Raw genomic sequence first — 25,657 nt, forward strand, 5'->3', positions numbered from 1 at the left:
AAAATGGCAATAGTCTACATCAGAGGTGGTGTTGAAGGATCAACATATTAAGACAATGTTGGCAGAACTGTGAAATGCATAGAAAATAATAAAATAAATATATATATATGTATAATAAATATATATGGAGAACAATAAAATAAATAAATAAATAAATAATGAAATAAAATAAAAATAAATAAAATTTAAAAATGTATAGAAAATATAAAAAACTTAGAAAATAATTTGTAATTATGGAAATAAACCAAAGACTCCATTATTGAGCTTATACCCTGAGGAAGCATCAATAATAAGAAATTCCCATTATAGATGGAAGCATTTTTTCTAATAGGTAAGAATTGCAAAGAAAAGCAGATGTTTATCAAATGGTAAATGGTTAACAAACTGGTACATGAATGTAATGAAGTATTACTGTAGTATAAGAAATAGTGTATTCGATGAAGCCTAGAAAGATCTTTATGTACTGATGCAGAGTGAAGAAAGCACAACCAAAAAAACAATACACATAGTGACCACTACACTGTAAAGAACTACACACCAAAAAATAAAAAATCCAACAAAATTATGAAGATTACATAAGACTCAAAGAGACAAAAGGACATGCCCTCCCCCCCATCTTCCTCATCCCCAGGAATGTGGGAAAGTTCACAGAAGTTACACATTACACATGATTTCAGACTTTTTAGTCCTTACAGATGCCATATTCATACTTAAGATTTTGTTCTCATAATGGTAATTCCAGAGATGAAATAGGGGAAATTTCAGATTAAAGACTTAAACAGATTTCCCTAAAGAAGAAAAAGATGAAGCTCACACTGTATCTTGTGCTATCCTATTAAGTTTCTTAAAATTTACGTGTGGGATTAAATCTATTTCACTAAATATTTAAAACTAAGTTTTAGGTCACTATATATTGCCTAGAAGAAGCAACCAAGGGTCACAGGTCCAATCTCCTATAAAGATTTCATACAAGTAAAAATCTGTTTCATATATTACATGCTAGGTTCTAAACCAATTAGTCAGTTAGCATGCAATGATGTGTTGAGAACAATGTATATGTGTGAGAGGGAAGGAGGGAGAGAGAGGGAGAGGGAGAGGGAGAGGGAGAGGGAGAGAGAGAAACCAGAAGGATAGAAACCAGGTAGATCAAATATCTTTTTTTATATAATTCAAGTTATGCTGCAAAGAAATATAAGAATAAAGGGACATGCCTACTAATAAAGTCAATAAAAAAGATGCAAGAAATTTAAAAGTTACCCAGGAAGACAATGAGAAAACTGATCAAGGATCCAAAATCAATTAAGTAGAAGTGTACATGTATATGGTGGGAATATGTGAAAGAGAAGAACAAAAGGAAGTAATAAAAGTAGTGATTGAAACTGTGCAATAAATCATGACAAATGCAACTGAACAGGTAAAGGAACCACTAGAAGAATTTTAAAAGAAAAAAAAATTTTATATTGTAAAGATTTCTATTAAAGAAATTAAAGTAGGAAATACAAACAGCAAACTCTTTCCATACATCTCAAAGATAAATACAAAATAAAAACAAAATTTAAACAACACAAGCTAACAAAAGTCTACCAAAATATAAAATGAGAATTATAAGTTGCAGAATACCTTTAAAAAAAAAAATGCTATAGTACAACTTAAACAGTTAAAAGTAACAAAAGAAACACCAGTAGAAAAAGAACTATGAAATATCTTAGATGTACCAGTTGACAAAATACACTTAAAAATTTAAAGAATTAAACAAAGCAAAAACAAGAACTATGGATCAATGTCCCTAATAAACAATGACAAACAATGAATTTTTAAATAAAGTATTAGCAAGATAAAATGAAATGTTAGAAAGATTATAATGATTTATTATATGATCTGGTTGGATTTACACCAGTAATAGAGGAGTAATTCAACATATGATGATAAACATAGTGAACAACGTTAAATAAGACAAATAAAAACAGTGATTTTATCCACAGATGTCTAAGAAAAATTTTCACAAAATCCACCACTCAAATGCATTGAAAATTCTATCATTAAGAAATAAATGGGAGTTTTAAATAGTGTTTATATAAATCTAAGAGCAAACATTTTATGTAATAGAGAAAAGTTAGAAGAATCCTTTCCAATAAAATCAAGGTTAAAGAGATGCCCATTTATCACAACTACTTAACACAACAATATAAATGATAGCCATAGTAATAAACCAAGAAATAGAAACTGAGAAAGTAAACACCAGCAAGAGAAGATATTACAGTTATTTCTTCCATATCTCTGGACCTAGGAGCACAGTACTCCCACAATCTGGAAAATCCATGTAAAATGCTTTGGCTCTTCCCTTGTACCAGAGAAGTCGTCCTAAGTTTTTTTCTTTTTCTTTTCTTCCCGGGGTGCTTACAGCCCCTTATTGTAAAATTTGGGTTGATATTACACAGCATTATACATATACTTTTTTCGTTGTTATGTAAGGCTTCTATAAAACTCCTAAAAAATTCCCATTTAATTTTTTAAGCCAACTTGCAAAATATCAAAACCGTGATAAAGATGTACTCTACAATTCTTCCTAGAGGTGACTGAAATTGAAAACATAAGTTTCTCAAAATTATAGGATATGAAAGAAATCTGCATATATTCTATAATTTATAATTTACTTAAAAAGCACAGTAGCAAGAGCTTAAAAGAGAAATTATATTCAAAATAACTACAGAAGCTATAAAATTCCTGGGAGTGAATCCTTTAAGATTCATGGAGGCATTCTATAAATCTAAAACTATAAAACAGTCCTTATTAATAGCTCAAGAAGATGCCTGAGTCAATATAATGAAAATTATAATATTACATAAAAATGTCCATTCTCCCCACTCTTGTTTGACAGTTCTAGAAATGCTAGCAATAGAAAGAAAAGAAAATGCTGATAACAGTCTTTTTTAATCTATCAATTTAATTTCCTAGATTTTTCTCCCTATTCTCTTTAACAACAACAAAAAGTGTTATATGAGATGGTTCTATGGACGGGGGTGGGTAGAAAAATATCTGGGAAATATTCTGGTAATTAAAATACAAAAGAAATTAACATTTTTTAAATTACTGACAACAAAAACTATAGAAAAAAAAATTATGAACACTATATTCCATGATTAAGAAAGTTTCCAAAATTATTTAAAATCCCAAACTGAAAGAATCTAATAATTTCAATGTTAAAATTATCAAGATTCATATCATTAAAATACATTATAGCTGAATTAAAATACTTCATAGTTAAAATAGCATGGGGAAAATTCTGCTAAGGAGTATCTATGAGCATTACAGAAGACTTCTCTAAGACAACAAGTGATAAAGAGAAGTTGGAATGTTATATGCACAAAATTAGGAATTCTAGATGTTGTATCCAGGACTTCTTCCCCACAAAATTCAGCATAATTGATGAAACAAAAAGATGGATTTTTCGAAGAATGTGGCAAGTTTACATATACACATACTTTTTAAAGAAGTGGTAAAAATATTTTATCTCAAATCTCACAACAAACCAGTAACTTACTAGATAGAATCTTTAGAGCAATGAACCACTTAATGTTTTAAGACTTGCAGATAAAGAAAAAACAAAACAAAACATTGAAAGAAGGTTGGGGCCATCCCAAAGTGAAACTTCCATTGTTGATAAAAGGGAAGAAATCTACTTGCAAACAAAGAAATTTTGATTAGCTCAGCAGGGTTCATCACCATGGGACTACAGAGAAAGTTCAGAGAGTCAAGATGGAAGCCTGAAGAGGAATGAAGACATGGTTTCCCTGGGCACCATCCTTAAAATAAGGCTGGGAGAAGAACCAACAGAGAGGAGAAGACACAGGGGCAGAGGCAGAGGCAGAGGCAATGCCAGGGTGCAGAATTCCCTTTCAACTCTCAAATTTTGTGATTCCAATCCAGTGCCTGAATCACTGAACTAGTCTGCAAGTCAGCCCTACTCCAGGACATAGTCAAAGGAGACTAGCTAGGCAGGATTTTAGGGCTCAGAGCATGGGGCCATCTTTCAGTTCCTTTGTTAACCATATTATCATGCTCTTTTAATATTCAGTTAGGTTGATGCTTTTGTAGTAGATTAATAGTAAAAGACAAGCAGATAATGCAGTTTTAAGGGGGGAAAAAAGCCACTACCCTCCCATCATGCAATTAAAAGAAAAAAGAAAAATAAAGCAATATGGATAAAAAGTGATTAATTTATAGAGAACAGATGAGGAAATTGAGGGTTCAGAAATGTATCAAAGTAAAAACTGTATGCAATTAATATAGTTCATGAAAGCAGTCAAGGACATTTAGAACAATCAAAACTAAGTAACAAAGAAAAAAGAATCTACAGAACTTCAACAAGGGTAAACATAAAATTCAATTTACCATGCACAAATGTGGTCAAACTTAGGAAGAAAAAAAGCTTTCAGTGGCCAAGAGATTTAAATAAAGTCATCAAAAATAAGTAGAAACCACTCACAAGATTTACTGAAACATGGCATATGTAGATATTTTCAAAAGGGGCTTCAAGACCAGAAACCAACTTACCTCAAAAATCTTATTCTATTTGAAAACAAAACCTGGACATCCAAAAACTAAACAGCCAGCCAGCCCTCAAAGAATTTATGAAGGAAAAAATATACTTTAAAAGAGCTTTTGAAGCTAAGCTGGAAAAACATCCAGAGAGAAACATTTGAAACAACAGAAATAGTTGAAGAACAATAAACAAAGCTTTTAATCTCAATAAGATGGTAAAAATATGTTGGTTATAATAATCAATGATCAAGTTAGGTTTAAGAAAAAGTAAACAACAAAAACAAAAATGCAAAATGAATTAAAGGTCTATAATTTAAATATCACCACAGATAATCAAAGACAGAAAAAAGGCAGATGGCAATGTCCATTCCAAGTCAATGTTTCTATTTCTCTGAAAATGGCTGAGAAATGGAATCAAGTCTGAAATACATTTAAGAGTTAATAGCAATTTGATGCTCCTCCATTAAATTTAGCCAGTACCAGCTAGTATTGTTGTTATTCTTTTCAATAGAAAAAATAATAAAGTTTCTATTACCTTCTATCCAGAATAATTTTTTATATAGCAAAAATTAAGTCAATTTTTTAAATTACAAATTAAATCTAAATGGCTTGAATTCTCACCTGAAAAGAAAAGGTTGGGGGGGGGGGGGGGGGGGGGGGGGGGGGGGGGGGGGGGGGGGGGGAGGAAATGGAACTAAAAGTAGACTATGATTCCGTCAGCAAATGTTAAATGCTCACCATGTGCCAGGATTGAATATACAAAAAAAAAAAAAAAGCACAAACAGACCTTTCTCTTAAGAAGCTTATATACAAATAAACTAAGTACAAACATGACACAAATATGTGCACATGAAAAATAATCTAACAGAGCAGGAAAAAGCAAAGAAATCATATAGTACTTAAAGGTACCACAGAAAATGAGTGAATATTCTTCCTAAATATGTCTATCAAATAATTGGTAAAGCATATATGCCAAATCTGGGGGAGAATGTGATTGAGAATAGAAATATAAGGATAGGCATAAATATTTATATCCATGAATCCATGAATCTATTATTAGAGTATTATTCTCAATTATCTCTTTTTAAACCAGCATTATAAAGGAAAAGCTATTATTTGTACTAAAAACAATTGTCAACTATTATTGTCTGCTGTTATCAGATTTGATGATTTTGGAAATGTTAACTATATAAAGCATAAAAATGAAATGAAAGGAATAACCTTTGGCAATGGAATGTTTAAAATTCTCTATTTGCAGGCAATATGGTCATTGTCTTTAAAAATTCAAAAGATACAAAAAAAGAATTAAATGACTTGTGAGTTGGAGGAATGTGATAAATTCATAAAATAATCTGCATTTTTAAATAACAAAAGCATAAATACTTCCTGAAGTAATTTATTTTTTAACTACTAGTTATTTCATAAAATTAAGGGAAAATAAAAAAAGTGGGGAAATTAAATACTCCTGCAATTTAGATTAGTGTTTGGGAAATAAAGCTGTAAACTTTCCAAAATTCATGAATTTTTGAAATAGAGAATTATGCTAGCAGATTACAAAGTACACTGTGGAACTATGATGACATAATATGCAAAATGAACCAAATATAACAGATTAAAAGTTTGATTAGTACAATATTACAAAGCATCAGAAAAGAATTTCTCAAAATAAAGTAATAATGGGGAAGCTAGACAGTACTTTTATGAACATTACTGATATGGACCAAAACATCACACCAAAAATAGCAATGAGACCAATGAAAATATTTTTTAATTAAAAAAAAAAAAATTTAACTCAATTGTAGGAAAATTTTTATCTAACAAATTATTCCAACTAGATAGACAATTATATTTAAAAGTTATGCTTGTGTGACCCTGAGCAAGTCACTTAACCCCAATCGCCTCAGGGGAGAAAAGTATGCTTTATAAAAATGCATCAAAAATTAAAACAATGAGTGAAAACATTAAATATATCCAATGAAAACCCAAAATATATTAAGACAATCTCATTTTATGACTTGAAAGCATGTTCAAATTTGCAAGTCAATCAGAAAAGCACTAATTGGGTATCCTATTCCAAATAAATTCGAAAATAATTCCCTACTTGATAAGAATTTCTGGGAAAAGTGACAATCAACTAGAGAGAAACTAGAATTTCTTACATTATATTCCATAATAAATTCAAGATGAGTACTCAACCTGAATATTAGAGATTCAAAAATAAAATTAATCAGATCATTTTTATAGCAATCAAACAAGAGACAATTCCAAAAAATACATATTTTTAAAATATGTGGACAAACAAAATAAATGCATTTAAGAAGGTAAGTAGCAAAAACAAAATTAATTCTCCTAACAACATAAGTGACTACTGAGATGGTAAGGAGAAGGGTGAATCTCAAATTCCTTTGATAAGTTTTTGGCACTAAAGATGCACAGACAGCATAAATATTTATGACTAAAAGTGGTGTAAGAGTTTGAACAAATAGTAAAGGCTATTCCTAATCATTAATAAGTGAAATGCAAATGAAAACAAATCATAAGTTTCACCTCATTCAAAACTGGCTAAGAAAACAAAAGATGGGGATACTCAATACTGACAGGATCATGGAAACACGCCTTTTTTTTGGTTCTCATCTTCAACTTGTCAGCAACATTTGGCCCTGTTGAGTACGAAGTTCTTTCCCTATGTGTTCTCTCCTTTCTGGATTTTCATGACAAGGCTTTCTTGGTTCTCTTCTTATCTGTCTGATCCTTCCCAATCTTCTTTACTGAATCATCACATACACAACCTCCTTACAACCTGGGGTTTCTCTCCCAGAGAATACTGTTAATGGAGTTATGAATTAGTATAATCATTCTGGGAAGTAATTAGGAATTTTGTAAATAAATTGGCTAACAGTACTATACGCTTTGATCCTTAATTTTCACTGCTAGACTTCTACTTTCAGGTATACTGATAAAAAGAAAGCTTCCATAAATACCAAATATTTATAGAAGCATTTTTTGGTGCAAAAAAATCTAAAAACAAAATAAATGTCCGTGAATTAAGAAAGGAATGGCTAAACAACACAAAGGTAATGAAGTATTACTATGTTGTAGGATACAATGGACATGATAAATATTGAGAAGGATGGGAAGGCTAACCATGTAAAATGAAATAATCAGAGCAGAGAAAACAACATAGAGTAAGCAATGTATGGGCAAGTATGGCAGATGGGAAAGGGATTCAATTGTCAAGTAGAAGAGCGTATATTTGATGGAATCAATCAAATTTATTGGATAAGGGAGTGATAAGGCTAGATCTAAACATAGGAAATCAACTTTTCAACTATATAGAGGATGAACTGGAAATGAGAGAGACTTGGGAAAGGGATAGACAATACTTAGAAGTTATTACATCAGTCTAGGTGAAAAGTGAGGTTTTGTTGAACTCTGTACAAGTCACATAATCTCTGCCTTAATGCACTGGCAAACCACTCCAGTATCTGCCATGAAAGACCCATATGTGGTCATTAAACAGGATAATGGTTGTGTGGGTAGAGAGAAGGCAATTGTTACAAGTTAGGAAGGTAAAAATTATGTAATTTAGCTGAAGTGAGGAAGGACTGTCAAGAATTCAGGATAATGTCAAGATCGCAAATCACAGTGACAAAAGGAATGGCGGTGCCAAAGAGAAACATACTGAACCTGAGGAGGGAAGATTTGAATTTGGAAGAAGATAATGAGTTCTGGACATGCAGACTCTGAGGTGCCTATGGGACATACAGTTTGAAATGTTCAACAGGCAGTTGGTACTGTGGAGCTTCTCTTCATCAAAGGGCAGCTAGATGCTCCTTGGATAGAGTCCTCAGCCTGAATTTGAACTTAAATTCAAATCTTTTGGAAAAAAAAATTTCAATTCTGATACCTACTTATATTTATTAACCTGCCCCCAAAAAATTCCCAAGAGAAGATAACCTGAAAATGGAACTCCTACCAAGGAATTCACCTTCCTGACAGAAGCTATTATGTCACCTCCAGCCTCCAGGACACCTGGGACTCCTCCAGTGCTCCTCCAGGACCTCAGCAAAAAACTCCAGAAGCCAGGCTGATTCAGCCTCAGGGCCACACACTGCACACCTCAGACTTTGTGATTCATGTTGTTCAGCAGCTTTGTCTTGGTCCCATTTGGGTTTTCCTGGCAGAGATCTGGAATGGCTTTGCCATTTGTTTCTCTGGCTCATTTTACAGATGAGAAAACTGAGAGAAACAGAGTTAAGTGACTTGTCCCGGGTCGCACAAACATGACCAAACACCTCAACAGCCCTGGAAAGTCTGAGATAACACCAGGGGCAAACCCAAGTGGGCTGTAGGTGATTGTCTGGGCCAGAAGCCTAGGCCAGGTCTGACAAGTCCCAAATGAGAGTCGGGGAAACAGAATCACCTGATTGGGATCACAACTAAGATCAGAATCCCGGCGGCAGGTGGTGCTCTTGGGTAATTCCAGCACGACACTCCTGCTGTGTGCTCTCTCAAAGCTCTTCCAGTCACCAGCCAAGTCCTCAAGGGTCCGGCGGTTTGACCCTGGCGGTGGGGATACTGGAGATGATCCTGCATGCAGTGCTCAACCTTGGCCTTTTTAAAGCCAACCTCTCTGAGGCAAGTCAGCTTCCTTTGCCTTAACAAAAGAATCAATCTGGGAGGCTGATCTGGAGAAAGAAATGGCAAACTACTCCATGATCTTTGCCAAGAAAATCCCCAATGGCATCAGGGTCAGACTGAACCACCACCACAAAAAATCAGAAAGAAGCTTGCAAAAAACAGGCGTTGTAGTAAAGGCAAACACAAGGAATGTAGACAACTTTTTTCTAAGAATTTCTCTGTAAGGCATAAGAAGATAACAGGGGAATGGTAAGATCTACTGAAGATTTTTTTTTTTTTAAAGTCAGAGTGAGAAGAGCGACTTCCTAAAACATAAAAGCACTAAATTAATATTTCTCAATTTTTGAGTATGATAACCCCTTACATTTAAAAACTCACACTTTCACATACTAGTAATTACCATCAGCAGCAACAATATTAACCAAGAAAATACATGATAAAATATCATGAATACAGTAAGGTTTTAAATAAATTTATACTTCTTAATTGCATCTAGAGAAATTTGAAAAATATTTAATACCTGTTCAAGACAAGTATTTAATTTACAGACATGTCTGATAACTATTGAGTCATATTTTGTTGATGCCAATTAAGGAGCAAAAAATGGTAGTGTTCGATACATATATGGATTCTCAAATACCCATGAGTTCAAGCCCTCAGCCACAAGTTAGGAACAACTGAAAATATAAACTATCATGATACCACAATAAGATTTATTAAAAAAACAAAAAACTTATCTGTACCAAATTCAACTTAACCCCCAAGCAAGAAATTAAATTTTAAGTAACTCCAATGTCAAAAGTCACTATGCTAGAGGTTATGCTAGAGGTGAAGTGTCATATACAAAAAACAATAACACTGGATTAGAAATATGCATGAAAGAGAGTTCAAGTATAAAAATGTTAGGCAGGGATCAGGTTGTGAAAACAGATGGTTTTATATTTGATCCTGAGTTAACCAAGAGCTAGTGGAGTTTACTGGGCTGGGAGAGAGGATAGTGGGATGTGACATTATCAGATCTGTGTTTTAGGAAGATTTTCTAAAAGAAAAAATGGTCAAAGAAAAACAAACAAATAAATGGTTCCCCCCCCCCCAAAAAAGGAAACTTTTTGTTTGTTCCTATTGTTCCTATGATAAATTAAATGTAAATCAAAACAACTCAATATTTTGTCTCATGTTCAACAAGAGGGCAAAGATGACAAAGATATTATTCAAAAGACAAACTATGGATCATGCCAACACATGAAAAATGTTTATGAAACAACTTAAGTGGAAAAAAGCAAAACAAAACAGTATGCACATACTGATCAACCTAAAAATTTACACATACAAGAGCAGATCAGAAGCTGAGTGATATCTTAACACATTAAGATTTTTAACGAACAATTTTATATTATACTAAATATATTATAGTAAAATACAATCAGATCTCTAGTCACATATTCAAGTGCCTAATTGGACTGATGAGAAACTCATTATTGAGCAGGTGCTAAGACACTATTCTATGATAACTGGTGATGGGAATAATTTTTAAAAAGGATTCCAATTTCCAAATCATATGACAGGAGACAAGATATTTTCTCCAATCCTCATATCTCTCAAGTCCCTAAAAAAGAGAAATGATGTGCTAGGAATAAAACAATTTTGGTTCTCTCCTTGGTCAAGAAATCCAAAAATCCAAACAGAATAAAAAAAACTTTTATGGACTAGCAGCATTCACTCAATACTCTCATTCTCAGTGCCCTCCAAGGGTACTCCAACCTGAAAGATAGGCTAACAACAACACTTAACTCCATGTCCTAACCACACCCTTCCCACCCCCTAGTGCCAAGGGGAAAATGTGCCCAGACTACAGTAGCTGTGCAGCAGTGTTCTCTATCAAGAAAGCAGAATGCAACAAACCTAGAAGGACATTTTGGGGGTGGGGGGGGAAGGAGGTAACATAAGCACTCAAGCCCAAGGAGAAAATGATCCAATTCAGCAGAGGCCAATTTTGTCCACCCAGAAGTGGGTTGGGGCAAAGAAAACCTTGACTGGTGAACCATGGAAGGAGGGCTGAGACACTTGGCCTGATTCAGTCTCCCAGAAAATAAACATCAGTAGTATGTCTGGTAGAAAGTAAGAAAGAGTAATGGGGGGAAAGAATGAAATTACCAAAGATCTCAGGAGGAAAAAGACCTTGAGTATAAGTAGATAATCAACAGGGAAAACATTAAAAAGCACAAGGAAATATAGCTTCCAGATCTAGTAAAGGAGTTCAGACATCTATGAATAAATATTGCAAAGCCTAGAAAAATGATTCAATACCTGATGAGGCAGAGGCTGCTATGGATTGAAGGTAGTGTCTAACACAGCACACTACTGAATAACTGAAAAGAATTAAGAATTGGTAGACAAAAATTAATAGGCTGCACAGCACAAGAACTGGCAGAATAGAAAAACCTGAATCCACAGATCACTCTATTGGGAATGCAAAGACACAGAAATGGAGAATATGGAAATGAAGTAAAAAGGAGTAACATTAAAACAGATTTCAGTCTTTGTTACAAAGCTGTCATCATCAAAACAATCTGGTACTGGAGAAAAAGAGTTAGGCATACAATTTTGTTGTTCAGACATTTTAGTCATATACATTCCATGACTTTATTGGAGGTTTTCTTGGCAAAGGTACTGAAGTGGTCTGCTATTTCCTTCTTTAACTCTATTTACAAATGAGGAAACTGAGGCAAACGAGTAACTTGCTCAGAGTAACATAGCTAATAAGTATCTGGATAAGACCAAATTTGAATTCAGGAAAACAAGTCTTCCTTGATTCCAAGTCCCATGCTCTATTCACAGTATCCCTTACCTGACTGTAAGTACACTATGTATAGGATTAGTAAATGATCATGGTAATCTAGAATTTGATAAATCTGAAGATTGAAGTCTTGATGTTGATTATTTGACAAAAATTGATGGTAAAACTGGAAAAGTTTGACAGAAATTAGGCAAAGACCAACATTTCACAAGACAAGCCAATTCAAGGAGCATGAAAACTTATCAGATCTATGGATAAGAGAAATTTATGATCAAACAAGAGATAAAATGGACAATTTTAATTATATGAAATATTTAAAGATTTTGCAAAACAAAACCAATGTAGCCAAAACTAGAAGATAGACAAAAAACAGAAGAGAAAATTTACAGGAATTTTCCATTTTTTTTTATAAAAAGAATCATTTTTTGTTTGAGGCAGCCCTTTTTGTAGTGGCTAGAAACTGGAAATTGAATGGATACCCTTCAATTGGAGAATGACTGAGTAAAATGTGGTATATGGTTGTTATGGAATATTATTATTCTGTAAGAAGGACCAGCAGGATGAATACAGAGAGGCTTGGAGAGACTTAACATGAATTGATGGTAAGTGAAATGAGAGAACCAGGAGAACATTTTCCACTTCAACAATAGTAATAGGATCAATTCTGATGGAAGTGGCTATCTTTGGCAATGAGAGAAACCAAATCAGTTCCAATTGATCAGCAATGAACAGAACCAGCTACTCCCAGTGAAAGAACACTGGGAAATGAGTATGGACCACAACATAGCATTTACATTCTTTCCGCTATTGTTTGCTTGCATTTTTGTTTTTCTTCCCAGGTCATTTTTACCTTCTTTCTAAATCCAATTTTTCTTGTGCAGCAAGATAACTGTATAAATATGTATACATATATTGTATTTAACATAACTTTAACATATTTAACATGTATGGGACTACCTGCCATCTGGGAAGGGGGTGGAGGGAAGGAAAGCAAAACTTGAAACAGAAGTTTTTGCAAGGGTCAATGTTGAAAAATTACCCATGCAAATGTTTTGTCAATAAAAAGGTATTAAAAAAAGAACTATTTTTTATTTACATAAAACTAAAAACACAAAATAGCAAACTATAAAAGAACAGGAGGGGAAAAAAACTGTCATATATCCAACAGAACATCAAGGAGAATTCAAAAAATGTAATAATAAAATTCCATTTAGCATATTTAGCTTATATAATAAAAGATTATATATTCATGACTGTCCATCTTTACTTCCTTATAAGTTACTCTTGTTCTCTACTGTGCACTTTTCATTTTATCCTTCCCTTCATCCCCTTCATGTCTCCCAATTCTTTCAATCAGGCTACAGTTAAGCATGGGTATATTTATTCATATATATATATATATGCCTATAGACATATGTATATTTATATATACATAGACACCCATACCTACATAAGATACACACATACCCCCCTATGTGCATACATATATAGATAAGCATCTAAATATTAATATGGCTGACACAATATAGATTTTCTCTTGATTGAATCTTCAAATATGACTTTATGTTGGATCAGATTACTAGCCCTATTTTTTTCTAATGAATTCTACTCCTGATCCTAGTTAGTTTGTATACAACTTATTTCCTATCTCAATGAATTCTTTCTAGTTTAATTCTACTCCTTAATTTGCCTGGCTATTACTTAACCTCTCCCACCTATTAATCCCTGCCTTATCTCCTTTCCCTCCCTCTTTATCCCATTCCCATCTCTCTACAGAAGTTATCACACTCCCTTTAATCTAAAGTCTCTCTATCTTACCTTATCATATGCCATTTTCCCTCCCTTTTCATTCTTTTCCCATTAACCTACACACCTGATCCCAGTGCCATAAATCTACACTCTTCTATACACCATCTCATCCTACTCCCTCCCTCCCCCATCCCAACTCTTTATATACTTGAAGGTCTATACCCATGGTACATAAATGCATTGTCCCTATTTAACCCATTCCTGATGTGAGTAGGTTTTCAAAACTACCCAGGCCCTTTGCACCTCATTCATATGGCATAATCATTATTTTTACCTTTTCCTACAGATTTTCTTTAAAATCAGAGCATACTCAGCTCTGCTTTTGAATTACTCAATTATTAATGTAAATCTTATACATATGGTACATATTTCTATGGGAAAAAAACCAATTTGTTCTTATTGTGTGTATTATGTGTGTGTGTGTGTTAATAAAATTAATATAAAATTTCCTAATGAGTTCAGGATTCGTAGAGACAAAGTTCTGAAAGCACATTTTTGTTGCTACTGTTTTTGTTCAATATTATAGTTTTGTTGAATATATTTTTGGCCATGGACTAATTCTTTTGATAGTCAATACATATTATTTGCAGTCTTTTACTGTAGTTGCTAATAACTCCTGCACAATTCTAATTGTAGCTCCAGTATATTTGAATTGTGTTTGATTTTTTTTTGTTGTTTCTTATACAATTTTCTCTTTGATCTGGGAATTTTGTAATTTAGCAATGATATTCCTATGTGTTTTCCACATAGGGTCTTTTTGAAGTAGTGATCAGTGGATTTGTTCTATTTCTACTTTACTTTCTTGTTCTATTATTCCAGGACAATTTTCTTATATTATTTCTTACATGATTGTGTCAAGATTTTTTTTTTTTTTGGTCACAGGTTTCAGGTAGTGCAATTATTATATTCTCTCTTCTTGATCTAGTTCTCCAGATCTGTTGATTTTCTTATATGTTCTCTTCTCACATTCTCTTCTGTTTTTTTCAATACTTTATATTTTGTTTTGTTATTTCTTGATCTCATAACTTCACTGGCTTCCCCTTGTCCAATTCTAATTTTCAAAAATTATTTTCTTAATACTCTATTTCCTTTTCTAGTTGGCCAACTTAAAAAATTTCTTTTTTTTTTTTAAGTTTTTCTTCAATATGTCTCATTTAATTTTTGAAGTCTTTTTTTGAGTTTTTCTACAAATTCTTTCTGGACAAATAGTTATTTGATATTACTCTTTGGAGGAGAAAAGGTGCTTTTTTTTTTTTTTTTTTTTTTAAACTTTAGTGTCCTCTGAGATGAACCCTGGTCTTCCCTATTCTCATAGTAAGTTGCTATGGTTGGGTTCTTTCTTCTTTTCCTGTTCATTTTTTTTTTTTTTAACTAATTCTAGTTCTGGAGGGAAGGGGAAGGCAATGGTGTCTCTGGCTTCACCTTAGCTCCTCTCTCTCACCTGGAACCCTAAATCAAATGTTGCTCCCCTCTCCTGTAAGTGGCCGCAGCCAGCTCCCTGCTCTCCTGCTTCTGCACTCACCAAATGTCCCGATTCCTTCTCCCTAGGGCCTGGCATTCCCTCATTCCCTAAGTCTTCCAGGACTTAAGACTTTCAATTCCTACTGCTGTGTAGTAACTGTGAAAGTTTCCCAGTGTACAACCACTGGGAAACCTAGCAGAGACTACCTCTGAACTTCGCTAGCCTCAGGGCTTCTGTTTGCAGTTTTTGAGGAACTAGACAGTAGTATTTACATTTCACACCTATTAAAACCCCGCCCTGGGATCTTTCTTTGAGCCTTCTCAGGTTGTCCCAGGAGGACCCTATTCTGCCCCAAGTTTTGTTTGTTTTTCAGCAGCCTATGTTTGCCCCGAGGTGAAAAACTGTTTGTGGAGAAAATCTGGAGAGTTTGTAATTTTCTGACCTACAGTTCTACCATCTTCCCAGGATCCTCCCACAAGTTTCTCTACCACCTCACACTTATAAAAGACAAATGGAAAAATTAGGACACCAACTCACTGCAGACAGAGTTGTGGAGTGATCCAACTATTTTGGAACACAATTGGCACTATGTCCAAAGGGCCATCAAAGGGTGTACTCTTTGACCTAGCAATACCCCAAAAAGATCAAAGGAAAAGGACCTATATGTACAAAAATATTTGTAGAAGCTCTTTTTTGTGGTGGCAAAGAACTGGAAATTGAAGGGATGCCCATTAATTAAGGAGTGATTGAACAAGTTATGGTATAATATGGTTGTGATGGAATACTATTGTGCTACAAGAAATGAGTGGAATGTTCTCAGGAAAAACCTGGAAAGATTTATATGAACTGATGCAAAACAAAGTGAACAGAACCAAAACAACATTGTACACAGAAACAGCAATATTGTAATGAGATCAATTATAAAAGATTTATTCCAATCAATACAATAGTTGAAGACAATTCCAAAGAACTCATGATAAAAAAATAAATAAAAGAAATTCTCCAGAGAAAAAATTGGTCAACTAAGTATAGACTGAAGCCTATTCCCCCCATAGTTTTTTCTTTTTTTCTTTTTTTTTTGTTTGGGGGGGGAAGGGGAACATAGCTAATGTAGCAATATATCTTGCATGATTTCCAATGTACAATGAGCACCATGACTTACCTTCTCAATAAAAAGGTTGGGAGGAAGTCTAAAAGGGAGAAAATTTGAGAAAGAACAGGGTAAATGGGGACAGAATAGGATAGAGGAAAATTGACATTTAGTAATCCTAATTGTGAATGGAATTAACTCATAAAATAGAAATGGATAGCAGAATGGATTAAAAATCAAAATCCAATAATATATATATATTTTTAAAAGAATCCAATAATGTTATTTTTTTTTTTTAAAAAAAGTACTTGAAATAGACAGTAAAAAAAGGTACTAGAGAAGAATCTTTTAGGTTTCTGCTAACTTTCAATTCAAGCAAAGCAATTAAAATCTCAGACAAAGCAAAAGCAAAAATAAAGCTAATTAAAATAGATAAGCAGGGAAACTGCCATATTTTGCTACAAGGTATCATGGACTATAAACTAATATCAATACTAAAATATATCAAATGGTATAGCAACCAATTTTTTTTTTTTTTTTTGGCTGAGGCAATTGGGGTTAAGTGACTTGCCCAGGATCACACAATCAGGAAGTATTGTGTCTGAGGACAAATTTGAACTCAGATCCTCCTGAATTCAGGGCTAGTGCTCTATTCACTGTATCACCTAGCTGCCCCAGCAACCAAATTCTTAAAGAAAAAGCTACATGAGTTACAAGAAGATAAACAAGAAATAAGGAGATGAATACAATTTTATAGAAGTCAAGATATAACAGACATTTGGAGAAAACTAAATGGGAATAGAAAGGGATATACTTTCTTAGTTGTATGTAGCACCTTAACAAAAACTAGCCATGTATTAGAGTATAAAAACCTCACAACCAAATGAAAAAATATTAAATGCATCCTATTCACATCATAATACAATAAAAATTATATTCAATAATGAGTCATAAAAACATGAATTAAGAAATAATTAGATAGGGCTAATACCTAAACCAGGAAGAGCACAGAGAAAGAAAATTATGGAACAATTTCACTAACAAATGTCAATGCAAATCCTAAATAAAACAACGATATTATCCCAAAGACTGTGACCAAGTGTGCTTTGTACAAGGAATGCAGGGTTAGTTCAATATAAGGAACACATATCAATATAAAATCGACCATGTCAATAACATAATTAACAAAAAGATTTGATTATTTCAATAGACACATTAAAAAGCTTTTAACAAAATAAAACACTCATTCCTATTAAAAAAAACCCTTGAAAGTAATTTAGTAATTTTATCAAAGTAGAAGAATATAAAATAAATGCACAAAAATTATCAGCATTTTAAAGATTAGAATAAAGCCCTGCAAAAAGTGATAGGAAGAGATTATTTCGTTTAAAATAACTGTAGACAAAATAAAATACCTGGGACTAAAGTTGTCGTGATAAACGCAGGAATTACATGAACATGATTAAAAAACATTTTTTAGACAAATAAACTCAGTTTAGGTAACTGGAAAAATATTAATCGTCCATGCATAGGCAGAACCAATATAATTAAAATGACAATTCTACTAAACAGATCTATTTATTCAATGACATCCTAATTAAATTACCCCCAAAATTTTAAGCTAGAAAAAATTAATAAAAATTGGAAGAACAAAAAGTCAAGTATATCAAAGGAATTAATGGAAAAGAAATGTAAATAAGGCAGTCTAGCAGTTCCAGATCTTAAACTATATTGTAAAGTGATAATTATTAAGATTATTGATTCTGGCTAGGAGACAGAAATGGTGGGGCAGTGAAACAAAGAAGATATAATATGCAGTAGTAAATGATTATGGTAACCTTGTGTTTAATAAACGAAGATTTAGGCTTTGGGGATAAAAATTCACTACATAATAAAAATTCTTATGAAAACTGAAAATCAGTATAGCTTACATCATTTATCAAGATAAGGTGAAAATAGATACATGATCTAGACACAAAGGGAAATATAATAAGAACATGTAATACGATCTATTAGCTTTATGGATAGAAGAATTTATGAATGAGACAGAGTATAAGATATAAAAAGGATAATTACAATTACATTAAATTAAAAAGGATTTGTACAAATAAAGACAATGTAACCAAGATTAGAAGAAATGGAGAAAATTAAAACATGCAGAAGGGGAAGTTTTTATAGACAGTTTCTCTAATAAAGGCCTCATTTCTCAAATATGTAGAGAACTGAGTCAAATTTATAAAAATCTAAGTCATTCCCCAATTGATAGCCAAAGAATAAAAATAGGCAATTTTCAGAAGCAGCTATCTAGAATCACATAAAAAATGTTTTAAATCAGTACTAATTAAGAAAAATGCAAATTAAAACAACTCTGAGGTAGCACATCATACTTTATCAAATGAGCTAAAGGAAAATGACAAATGCTAGAGAGGATGTGGAAAATGTGGGACACTAATGCTCTGTTAGTGGAGTTGTGATACAACCATAAGAGAGTAGATCCATACCATACTGGAAAACCAATTTGGAACTCTGCCTGAAAAGGTTATCAAACCATATCCCCTTTGATCCAGCAATACTATTTTGGTCTGTATCCCAAAACAATTAAAGGAGAAGGAAAAATATCTAAATGTACAGAAATATTTATAACAACTCTTCCTGTGATGGTTAAGAATTGGAAATTAAGGGATGCCCATCAATTGGGGAATGACTGAACAAGTTGTGGTCTATTTGGTTGTGATGGAATACTTCTGTGCTATAAGAAATGACAAGCAGGATTGCTTCTAGAAAATCTGAAAACTTACATGAACTGATACAAAATAAATTGAGCAGAACCAGAATACTGTACGTGAAAAAGCAATATGATAATCAACTATGAATGACTTAACTACCCTAAGAAATACAATATCTGCCCTATCAAGATAATGATTCCTTTATTTATTCAGAGAGTATTTAGCTATTTTCTTAGAATTTCAACTCAATCAGAAGATTTTTAATTACTGTTGGACTTTTGATATTCTACCCACATTCCCTGTAACTAACCACTAATTACTACTTCTACTTAAGCCAGGAATGGGGGAAAAAAACTTCATATAAAAAATAACAGAGCTGCATCCCTCTTCTAGAAGAGAATAATTCAAAACATTCATCTCTATAATTGATAACTTACTTTATTTCTAGGTATTTCTCTGTAATCTTTATTTTCCCCAACCTAGTACTTCACAAAATAGCCTTTATAAATGCTAGCTGTTATTAGAATCTCTAGTGGTTTCCAAGTCCAAAATTACTTTATTAATTTATATAGAATTATATAGTTCTATTTCTTTTTTCTTTCTTTTTCTGGCCCAGGGTCACACAGCACGAAAGGTTAACCCTTTCCTAATGCTTTCTTCTCAGGTCCTCTCTGTTCTTCAAAGCCAACACTCCCCCCCACCCCTTTCTCAATTTTTAATGCCATCTCCTCCAAATTCCTAGCACTGGACTAAATTAGCAGTTAATCATGCACTGTCTACCTTTTACCTGTTATGCTGTCTTTCTCCCCAGAGACCTAAACTTCTAGGAAAGCAGGATGGTACTTCATAGTACTCAATTCAAAATAATTTATTTGATGCCCATTATAGGTTCTCAGGAGACCAAAGATTCCCTTCCCCAAAGAAACTTGCTTTGGATGCAACATATACAAAAGGAAAGACAAGGCAAAATGAGAAAGTTAAAACAAGACCTGGGACTTCCTCGGATTATTTTCAGACTAGGACTTGGTAGCTAAATACTAAAGAGCTGTCTGTTAACCAGAGTTTAAGTGATATGCCCTTAAGGTCCCTTGGCAAGTTTGACACATGTAGGATTAATTCAGGTCTACAAGAGTCCAAGACCAGTATTTGATTGCCCATGCCTTTATAGCAGGAGTTCTCAAGGCTTTGTTGCTGTTAATTCAGAACTGAGAGCAACGAAAGACTAAATTTCTCTTAAAGGTTAATAAAAATAAAAGATGCAAATTTTCTTCTCCATTGAAGGTCAGAAGTCCCCTGAAATATCCCTCTTTGGGAGTCTATGGCTACAAGATTAAGAAACCTTCATTCTATGTATATCTTAGTATCATGAAATAAAAGTTAAAAATGTAGGATGGAGCCAGACTGAAGAATCCAAAATTTCAAGCTAAGCAGTTTGTATTTAATCCTACAGGAAACAAGGGAGCTGGTAAAAGTTTTACAACAGAGGGATGTGAGAAGACTTGTGCTTTAGACAGATTATTTAGGGAGCTGGTTAGAGGATAGATTGGTTTCCAGCATGTAGATATGTACATATATGCATAGTCAAAATATTCAATAAGTAATTCACTTAATTTTGAAAAAGAGCTGTTCTAATAATATTGAACATTTTTATGGTTTTCATGTTTAAAAAATTCTTCACGCCACCCAAGTCACTTAAGTAGCATGAAATTAAAGTAGATAAAATAAACCTAAGTAACACAACCAAGAGGAAATATAGGCTCAAAAAGGATAAATGTGAAGCCCACAGTCACAGACAGCTAGAATTTTAAGAAACAGACTCTATAAAGCTGAGGTTGCATGGGCTCCAAATACATTTTCCCTTCCTCTATAGTACTCTGCCTCAATTTTTATTAATGAGTTTGTCAAAACAAAATATAGCACAGGATTTCTAAAAATACAATTAAGGTATTCTCACCACTATACCTGAATATTAATTTCCATTAAAAAGAATTTCTTCAGATATTTTAACAAGACCAAACAATGGCTCACTCCAATGAAAGGAAAAGTCATAACCTACTGAGATAAAGGTAGTAAATCATTCATAGCCTACAAATAAGGTCATTGATCTAAAAACAAAAGAGGAACTACAAATGAGAGGTACTAATTTCCATTTTCAGATACCCTACTTAAAATATAAATTGTGGAAATTATTTGTCAACAATGTTATTGTCAAGGGTGTAAAACTGAAGCAGTCCAGTCCACATGTCAAACTCTAGATTCTTATATATTTAACAGGCAATGCCAAATTATACAAATAAAGTTTGAGCTGCCTTGGCTCTGGCTACTTGTCCAATCTGACCCATTATCTTATTTCCTTATTGGTAACATGAAGGAACTGGATTAGATAAAAGGTACCTTTCTAGCTATCCTAAGTATCTAGTATCCCAAGTATCCTAATATGAATATAATTCAGGAATCCATGATTTCATCAGTTTTAAGTATTCTCCCCATAAACCTTACCACAATAAAAATTAAGTCACTCAATGGCTTAACACCAAACTTAAACTCTTCTTGGACGAGTCATACAGAAAATGATTGGCTTTATACTTTTCAAGTCAAGGAGGATTAATGGTTTACTAAGGGTACTACTGTTGATAATCCTAAATCCTAAAACGAGTCCAATAAATAAATAAATAAATAAATAAAACATCCCTTGCTCTTGAAGAGAACTACTATTTTAATAGAGGAAGACATTATATAAAAAGTCCAATTTGCAATATGTAAAATATGGCATAGAAATAAAGTATAACTGATTTAGGCCATTCCTCAAAATCAAATGTTCTCTAGGTTGGGGAATGGCTAAAAAAAGTTATGATATATGAATGTAACACAGTATTATATTGTTCTATAAGAAATGATGAGCAGGTTGATTTTAGAAAAGTCAAGGGGCATCTAGATGGCGCAACGGGTAGAGCACCAGCCCTTAAGTCAGGAGGACCCAAGTTCAAATTTGATCTCAGACACTTAACATTTATTAGCTGTGTGACCCTGGGCAAGTCACTTAACCCCAACTGCGGGGGGAGGAGGGGGAGAGGGGGAGGAAGCAAGGAGAGGAGAAGAAAAGAAAAGCCTAGATTCACATGAACTAATACTGAGTAAAGTGAGCAGAACAACCAGAACATTGTAGCAACAAGATTATATGAAGATCAATTATGATAGGGTTGGCTCTTCTCAGCAATGAGGTGATCCAAGGCAATTCCAATAGATTTGGGATGGAAAATGCCATCTACATCCAGGAAAAGAACTATGGAGACTGATCAGATGTGGATCAAAACAGTATTTTCAACTTTGTTTGAAAAAATAAAGTTCTCCAATGGTTTCAGGGGCAAGTGGAGCAAAAGAGTATTTCAAAGTGAGAAGGCAATGGGGAAGGGCTGTATGTGACAGTATGAGAATGCTTTTTAGCTTGGAAGGATCTACCTACCCCAGGTATCATTCTGATGGGTTTTGTTATTTAGTTACTATTTTTGCAGTTGTCTGATTCTTCATTACCCCCTTTGGGGTTTTCTTGGCAAAGATATTAGAGTAGTTTGCCATTTCCTTCTTCAATTCATCTTACAGATGAAGTAACTGAGACAGACAGGATTAAATGATTTGTGCAGGGTGACACAGCTACTAAGTCTGAGGAGGGATTTGAACTCAGAAAAATGAGGCCCTAATCTACTGTGTCACTTAACTGCCCACTTCTGATAGTACTGCCTTCAAATACTCTGGGAAACTAAAGGCAATAGGCATTAGGGCAAAGACACTAAGAAATAGATTTGGAATCAAAACAAGAAACTTCCTAAAAATTAGAAGCACAAAAATGTTTATGGCAGCCCTTTTTGTAGTGGCAAGGAACTGGAAAATGAGTGGATGCCCATCAGTTGGGAATGACTAAATAAGTTATGTATGTAAATGATATGGAATATTCTATAAGAAATGATCAACAAGAAGGAAATGAGCAGGACCAGGAAATCATTATATATTTCAACAACAATACTATATATGATGATCAATTCTGATGGACATGGCCATCCTCAGCAATGAGATGAACTAAATCAATTCCAATAGTGAAGTAATGAATTGAACCAGCTACAACCAGAGAAAGAACTCTGGGAGATGACTATGAACCACTACATAGAATTCCTAATCCCTCTATTTTTGTCCGCCTGCATTTTTTATTTCCTTCACAGGCTAATAGTACACTCTTTCAAACTCCGATTCTTTTTGTACAGCAAAGTAACTGTATGGACATGTATACTTATATTATATTTAACATATATTGGTCAACCTGCCATCTAGGGGTGGGGGTGGGGAGGAAGGGAAAAGCTGGAACAAGAGGTTTTGCAATTGTCAATGCTGAAAAATTACCCATGCATATATCTTGTAAATAAAAAGCTATTAAAAACAAAACAAAACAAAAAAACTGTGTTACATTCCCAAAGACCTGGAGGGAAAAAATGATCAGCAGGACGATTTCAGAGAAAACTCCAGGTTTACATGAATTGATGCTGAGTGAAGTAAGTAGAACCAAAAGAATATTGTACACAGCAACAAGATTATGTAATGATCAACTGTGATGGATGACACACATGGATGGATGGATCACATCTCAACAATGAAGTGATTCAGACGAATTTCAACAGACTTGTGAGGGAGAGAGCTATCTATATCTAGAAAGGATCATGAAGACTAAATGTAGATGACAACATAGTATTTTCATCTTTTTGTTGTTGGCTTTTTTTCATTTTTGATCTGATTTTTCTCATGCAGCATGATAATTACTGATGTGAAGAAATGAACATGGTTTAACCTTTGTTGTATTACTTATTGTCTAGGGGAGGAGGGCAGGGGGAAAGAAGGGAGAAAAAAATTACAGAACAACAAAGTTTTTACAAGGTTGAATGTTGAAAACTATCTGTGCATGTATTTTGAAATTAAAAGTTATTATTTAAAAAAAAGAAATTAAAAGCATACAAAAGATGAATAGACTACTTTAGGACATAGTCAACTTGAGGATTTTCTTGTATATAAAGTCTTCAATCAGGCGTTAAATGATCTCTTGTCAGAAATGTTGCCAAGGTAATTCCTTATTTTCCAGAATATCAGCTCGACTAGAGCAGTGATGCCAAACTCATAAACAGGACAACATATTGCTTCAGAAAACAAAAAAAAATTAACATTATCTATATACTGTATTGTATTTTTATTGTTAAGCACTCACTTCTCTAGTCTTGGGGTCCCTTGAATCTGAAAGCTATCTCTATGCATCAGCCTCATGGAGTACTTGTTCACAAAAGTGGGAGGATTATGGGTATGGAATGCTGTGTCAGATTCACATGTGATGACTTTTGAATTTTTGTCCTTTTCTTTAATTCTTTGATACAAGGAAACCCTAAGGGAGGAAAATTAAATAACTGGAAATGGTAGTGATGGGTGATATAAAGACAAAAATTATCAATAAAAAAATCCTCATGTAAATTACAATGAGTTATTCAAACAAAAAACTCCCATATGAAATATGGAAAAAAATTAGGAACAATATGCTATTATTATCTTACTTTTTTACAGTGTGACATTTGAAAATACAAAGAATTCAAAAGGCTTTACACTTAGAATAATATAACCAGAGCATTAAAGTAAAAGGCACTAAGGATAAAAGGCTCACACACTGTTTTTTCTCTTTTAAAAAAAATCATAGGTAAAAAACTGTTTTAAGTCTTCAGAAACTACTGTTCCATGACTTGTAGCCATACAACCCCAACGGAAGACTAATGGGCTTTTGTTTCTGGGAGAAGGGTGGGTCCCTTTAAAGGAAGTTGTCATAGCTTGATGGCAATCCAACTGGCTCTAGTCTTCCAGCTTAATTCTGGGCCCAATTTGATGTCCACTAGCACTGTCTGTGCAAGACACACATTCTGAGAGCCTAAGTCTATCACACCGGCTATCAATGAGAGGAAGAGGAGAGACCTCTCAAAGAAGGGCCCATGGGGCACAGAATGAAGGCCGTCAGAAAAGAATGACAGCAGATAACCCAGCAGTGGGGATGGGGAAGAAGAAATGACCAGGGGGCTGTGAGGGCCATCCTACTAGGAAAGGTGCAAGGAGTCCCCCCAGGGCTGAGGGCAATCCCAGGCCCCTCTAAAGGTGAAAGTGACAGGGCCCTGTGGCCATCCCAACACGGCAACCTGGACACCTCAGTCCCATCATTCTAGCTCTCGGGGGCATCTAGGTCAGGATTTTCTCTGTAAACAAAATTTGGAAATGGCCCTCCAACTCCGTACCTGGGCCTAGCCTCAGATGTGATACGCCAGGCTGGTTTTCTCATGACACAGAACAGAAATATACACATCTATTAAGCACACATTCAGCATCAGCATCACACCAGAGGCACTATGAAAGATGAAAAGTTTAGAAAAGATAGTTTCTGTTTTCAAGACAAGGTATCAATCAATGCAAGGAGACAGATTAGAGAGAAATCCCTTAGAATTAAAACAAAAAGCAATGAGAAATCTGAGGAGATTCAGACTAGGGAAAAACCTCTGGCGAAGTTTCTTACAGGGGGTGAC

The 25,657-nt window shown here is 33.9% G+C and overlaps 1 protein-coding gene across 2 annotated transcripts in view; it reads right to left on the reverse strand.

Annotated features, from left to right (window-relative positions):
- Positions 1–25,657, reverse strand: part of FAM117B (family with sequence similarity 117 member B) — a 101,692-nt gene that overhangs the window by 70,337 nt on the left and 5,698 nt on the right. The window lies entirely within an intron of this gene.

The sequence above is a fragment of the Sarcophilus harrisii genome, chromosome 3 (genome assembly GCF_902635505.1).
Source record: "Sarcophilus harrisii chromosome 3, mSarHar1.11, whole genome shotgun sequence".
Taxonomy (NCBI): Eukaryota; Metazoa; Chordata; class Mammalia; order Dasyuromorphia; family Dasyuridae; genus Sarcophilus; species Sarcophilus harrisii.